The sequence below is a fragment of the Pistacia vera genome, unplaced genomic scaffold (genome assembly GCF_008641045.1).
Source record: "Pistacia vera cultivar Batoury unplaced genomic scaffold, PisVer_v2 Contig320, whole genome shotgun sequence".
NCBI classification, from domain to species: domain Eukaryota; kingdom Viridiplantae; phylum Streptophyta; class Magnoliopsida; order Sapindales; family Anacardiaceae; genus Pistacia; species Pistacia vera.
This window is the reverse complement of record NW_022196136.1, coordinates 4,185,867-4,191,866: the sequence shown is the minus strand read 5'-3', so window position 1 is coordinate 4,191,866 and position 6,000 is coordinate 4,185,867.

Genomic DNA, 6,000 nt, shown 5'->3' with positions numbered 1-6,000 from the left:
GGCCTTTTTTTATGCCATGGCATCTTCATCCTCTAACAAAAGGTTTATACTTCAATACTCCTTGAATCTTTTGGTGGAAACTTCAAAACATGTTCTTCATCACGTCTTCAAGGCTCTTCACACCCTCATGGCTTTTCATGCCAAACTTATAGCCAATATTGCTGCCTTGCTACCAATCCTGCAGCCAACCTCGTAGCCACTCTTGCTACCAAACTTGCGGACAACTTTTGCTGCCACACTTGTTGCTTTCACGGCACTTCACTTACGGATTATAGAGTTCTTTGCCTGACTTCTATATCCTATAAACATGGCATTTTCAACCTCATCATCAAACTTACTCCTTTCTTTAACAACTACAGCCTACCACTCTTTCATGCTTTGAGTGTTGGCTTCTTTTCCTCAACCTTGCAAACAATCATGCTTCAATTTTTCATCTACCTCCAAGTTTCAACTAGAGTCTCAAAACATCTTCAAAGTCCTTTCGCCCCTGTCAGGCTGTCACTGGCATTCTTGCAGATTATCATCCTCAAGCATGTTACATGCTTAGGATTCTTCTCCCTCCAATCCTCTTGTTGGAGTCGTTTTTGAAACTTTGGCTTAACTGCAGCCTTGGTTCATAGAGTAGTCTCTATACCACTCATCTTTCTTCTTTGCTCTTGCGACTCAAGAGCATTCAACAAATCATCCGTAGTCATTTTTGTAATGTCTCTAGAATTATTTGCCACAAATTTAAGGCAAACTCTCAAGGATTTTCTCCAGTCTTTGCCATAAACTTTTAAGACAAACTTTCTTCACAACCCTTCAGGAAGATCTTGCTCCTCCTCGATGAATGCATTCATAAAATTTAGCAATCTTTCACATCTCTTACAGGTCCATTAAGATAAAGGGCTCTGATACCATTTGTTGGTATTTAGAAGCCAAGAAAATCAAGTCTATGGCTTCTAAATTCAATGAAGGAAAACTCTAAATCATTAAATTTCACTTTAATATTTTCCCTCAATATTTTCCCTTTATATATTCATCTTAGGATCCCAAGAGTTGTAAAGGGGTAAGATTTCATAACTTACATAACAGTCTAACGAAGTTAAAACATAACTAATCAATAACTAAAATAAAAAGAAGTTTAAGTAAAACTGAAATTAACTACAATTTGACTCAATCTAAAATTGTAGTTCGAGATTTCATCTTTGTCTATGCTGCGGCATTATTCTTTTGCCATCTTCTCACCATGGCCTTTTTTTATGCCATGGCATCTTCATCCTCAACCAAAAGATTATAATTCAATAGGGACACAATAGTCATAGTATTCATCATACGCAATCAGTGGCAGATCCAGAATTTTTTCCCAAGGGGACCTCTATAGCTCCGTCATTATTTGCGAAACAACTAATGAAAATTAAAAAAAAATCATCAAACCTTAATAAAAAATAATAATACAATATTAAAAACTTGAGAGAAAAGAATGTACAATAACACAATATTTTCCTATTTGAATAAATCTATGAGGAGTAAAATTTTAAATAAATGTATTGAGTAAACCTTGAGCAAAACTTTATTTTAATATTTCTATTTTGGCTTCCAAAGATTATAATATAATTTTTTATGACTTTGATCAACCTAACCTATTTAAGCTAAAGTTAACCAAAACTTAAATCAAGTTAACGTTGTGTTGATTTTTAATATGAATTAATAAAAAATAGAGAATTTTCTTGGTCTAAACATATATAGTAATTCAAATTTCTTTAATAATTTTGAGCAACTGAACGGTGACGTTTGAAATGTAGGAAAATAGTTGGTGAAAGGTGAAGAATAATGTCCTTTAAAATATAGTCAAGGTTTTAATTTGAGAAAGCATGTTTATTCTTAGACACAAAATAGAAAATAAACTCACAAAATTAATGTCATTTCCCCTCAAATCAGAATAAAAAAATTTTAAAAAAAAAATTTAATCTTAAAATAAACTAAATTGAAATGAACAATATATATACCTAAAATTGATAAAACAGAAAATGGAGTTAATTATGACACTTTAAATAGTAAAAATTTAATAATTTCGATTCTCAAAAATTTGAAAAGCAAATAACATGAAGAAAAAAGTAAAATTTTTTTTTTACTTTTAATATAATATAGGTTTAAAATATATATATTAAATTTTTAATATGACGTGGATTTAAAATAATAACAAATTTTATATGAATATAACAGCTTTCATTTCTTTTAAATTTGAGATTGAGTCGAGATATATATAATAATTAACAATTTTCCTGGGGCCTCTACATTAGTAAATTTTTCTATTATTTTTTTTTAAATCTGCCCTCACTGGGGCTAAATCCGCCACTGTACGCAATAATTTCTTCCAAGACAAGTCAAGTCATCTTGGGTCGTCTGCGGACAAGATGTAGTGGCAGACATTATTATTGATGAAAACACGCGTTTGCTTTTTGCTTTATTCCTACTTTGTACAACTTCCTACACGCTGCATGTCCGTGGAATTTTTTTTTTTTTTTTAGCCGTACTCTAAGCACAGGAAAGTTCACTGAATGTGAACAGTCCTACTTTGATTCCTGGCCCACTCCTCTAATAATGCTAGCCCTCATTTAATGCTCAGTGATTCCTGTGGCTTATTTGTATCCATACGAGGAAACAGTTAGCTGCGGAATCCATTAAACAAATTTCGAATTGATGTAGCATATTAAGCAACAAGCTTATGCCCATGTAATGAATTCCAATTGTATCTTTGATATCACCATGTAAAGAAGCAATTGAAAAATGGCAACTTCTTAGAGGTCCTTGCTTTGTAAGGGATTTTTGTATGTTATTGTTGAATAGGTGATTATAGTTAGTGCAAGATTTTGTAATGTACAGTAATACCTGTTCCAGCAAGTTATAAATTTTCTCTGTTTGATGCCTCATGCCTACACCTTTCAGTTTTGCTTTTTTTTGAAAAAAAATTCTGCCAGTTCTTATTTCTGTTCAGTCAAGTTATAAAATTTAAGTGGATGTGTTTTGGGTGAATGACGCTTGCGTAAAGCCCAAAAGCAAACTTGCACGGCCTAAGCCCAAAAGCAGACTCAATCAACAAATTTTCTCTGTGATGACTGCATGCACCTTTCATATTTTTGTTGCAGCTGAATACTGATAGTTCTCATTTCTGCTTATGTTGATCTGAGTTTATAGCTGAAGGTTGTTTCTTTCACCAAGTTTGATTATGTTGGCACTTGGCAGGTACTCATGCAAGAATAAGTTTTACTTGCTGCACTCATATATTGGAACATATAATAGGGATTGTAAAAAAATTAAGAGGAATTACAAAATCTAGGTCTACTTGAGTCTTCAGAGTCAATACTCAGAGATGAACCTACAAGTCTAACTAGCTCTGGACACTGGAAAAACTATTTTCTTCATAGAAATTTCGTAGTGTTCTCTATTATGGGCTGAGTATATTGAACCAAATGAAAAATTGCTTGTAACTTGAATGTAGTTGCCAAGTGAGAATGAATTGAGTAGCTTTACATCCTTCGGGGATACCGTAGTTTGCTCAAGGTTACAAACTGTACAATTTGCAAGTGGATATCTGTTAGTAAACCCACATCAGGAATTCATGCTCACCTTGTTTTATTTGAAACTAAGAAGATTGCTCTTTTTCTGGAGTTATTGAGCGTCTTAATTGGTGGGCAAAGGCAAATTCTCTACACATTTGGCAAAAAGTGGAGATACTCATCAGTTTTAGTTTCTTGTATTACTGAATTCAATATAATCTTCTTCTTTAGGGCAAAATAGTCACGGTTTTCATCTTGACTGCAATAGTTTCCTCCAAGTCAAGCCATCGTGGGTCGTCTGTGGACCACAGGCACTAACAGACAATATTGATGAAAAGCCGAGTTTGAAGGTTTTGTTCGTACCTTATCCTACATGCTGTCTGCGGAAAGCTATTTTATTTAGCCCTACCACGGAGGAAACTTTGCCACTTTCATCCCTGGCCTGCTTTTCTAATAAAGCTAGCCCTCGTTTACTGCTCAGTGATTTCCGATGGCTTCAGCCATCGTCATTGGCTTACTGATATGAATCCAGGTAATTTTCTTCCATGTTCCTATACCGAAATAGTCATAATTTGGTGTCCTCTATTAGCCGACTATCGGACAGTGGCTAGCAGTTATCGGAATGGCATACGATTGACTGCATCTGGCCGATCATACTCTGATCTGACATTTTTCAGTCAAATCCGCTATATATCTGACTAGAATTGATCAGATCTATGACTGGAATTGGTCAGATCTATGACTAGAATCTGACCATTGTTGATGGTCATCGTCAACGGCCACATCTAGCAAGAAATGCTCAAATCAGCACAACAATCGGCCAGATCCGATCGATCGTGCATCGTTCTGGCACCAATGGCCTACGGTGGTTGCTGGTGGTAGACAGTGGTTTGAGTGGGTGAGAGTGTTTTTGTTAATTTATAAACATTTATTGTAAAAAGTAACTGTTAAATATTTTGAATTGAATCAAATCTAATTGAATTTTGAATTGAATTATGTCAATATTAAAACAAACACGTTTTTTACTGTTTACTTTAAATAAGATAATAGTTAAAAAGTTAAACAAACAGGAGAAGATTTTTCAGTTTTTGTTTCACAGATATGGTGGAACATATAATAGAGATTGTAAAAATGTTGCGGGGATAAGCTTTATTTTTCTTTTAATACCTTTTTCCATAATTTGAATTAAATAAATTTTGGTTCTCAAAATATTATTGACATTTGAGACATTGAACAATTTTTTGTCGCTCAAAAATAAAAATATTGATTTTTTCTACACCCTAGTAGAATCCTTAGCATTATCTCGATCGTGTAAACTCGTATTTGCCCGGCCCATTACCATCACTAATTAGGATTAGAGGTGGCGGTGAGTCGTGCTGTACCTAAAAATTCAAGGCTCATTGTGTCGTGGGCCGTGCCGTGCCAAGGCCTACACAGTTTCGTGCCTTGTCGTGTCGTGTCAGCCCACAAAATTTGAAGACCCACGGCATAGCCCGTTATATATAGTGTCGTGCCTTGGGTCATGCCATGGGCCAACCCATATGCTTTATGAAAATATTTTAATTTAATATTTATAAATTATGGTAATTTTGATTTATTATTGATAATTATTATAAAAATATTTTATATATTATATTCAGTGCCATTTTGTATTTATATTAATTAAAAATATATAATCACTATAAAATATAATAAAATAATGAGACATCAAAATATTAATTGAATTTCAACACTTTTTATTACTTATAAGTTATAATTATAAATTACAAATACAAACTTAGAAATTAGGATTAAGAATTAGTATATATCTTCATTTTCATTAATTTCTAAATTCTTAAAATCTTTAAATATATCTTCAACAATACGATATTAAAGCTTGAAATCTGCCGCCACCCAATCTTTCATACATCAGCAACATGATTTTAAAATTAAAACTTGCTGTTTTTCTTAGAAATTTCTTAGCGTTCTATGTTATGGGTTGCGTACATTGAAGCAAATGAAAAATTGCTTTGTAAGTTGAATGAAGTTGCGAAGTGGGAATGACTTAAATAGATTTACATGCAAGTGAGAATGACTTCAGCCATCATCATTGGCTTATTGATATAAATCCAGGTAATTTTCTTAAATGTTCTTATACGGAAATAGTCATAATTTTTTGTCTTCTATTAGCCGACTGTCGGATGGTGGCTAGCAGTTGTCGAAATGGCATACAACCAACTGCATTTGGCCGGTCGTACGCTGATTTGATATTTTTCAGTCAAATACTCCGTGCATCTATACGAAAGGTTTAATCCCCTCACTCTTTCCAACTTATAGTGTTTTCTTCATTGTATAATTAGTGCATCTCTTTAACTGTTAATTTAACCGTATGAACTTGTGATACATTCATTCTCACTCTCTTGTTTAGACTTCTTTTGCGTGTTATGGTGCTTCATAGTGAACCAAATGAAAGGTATAATCT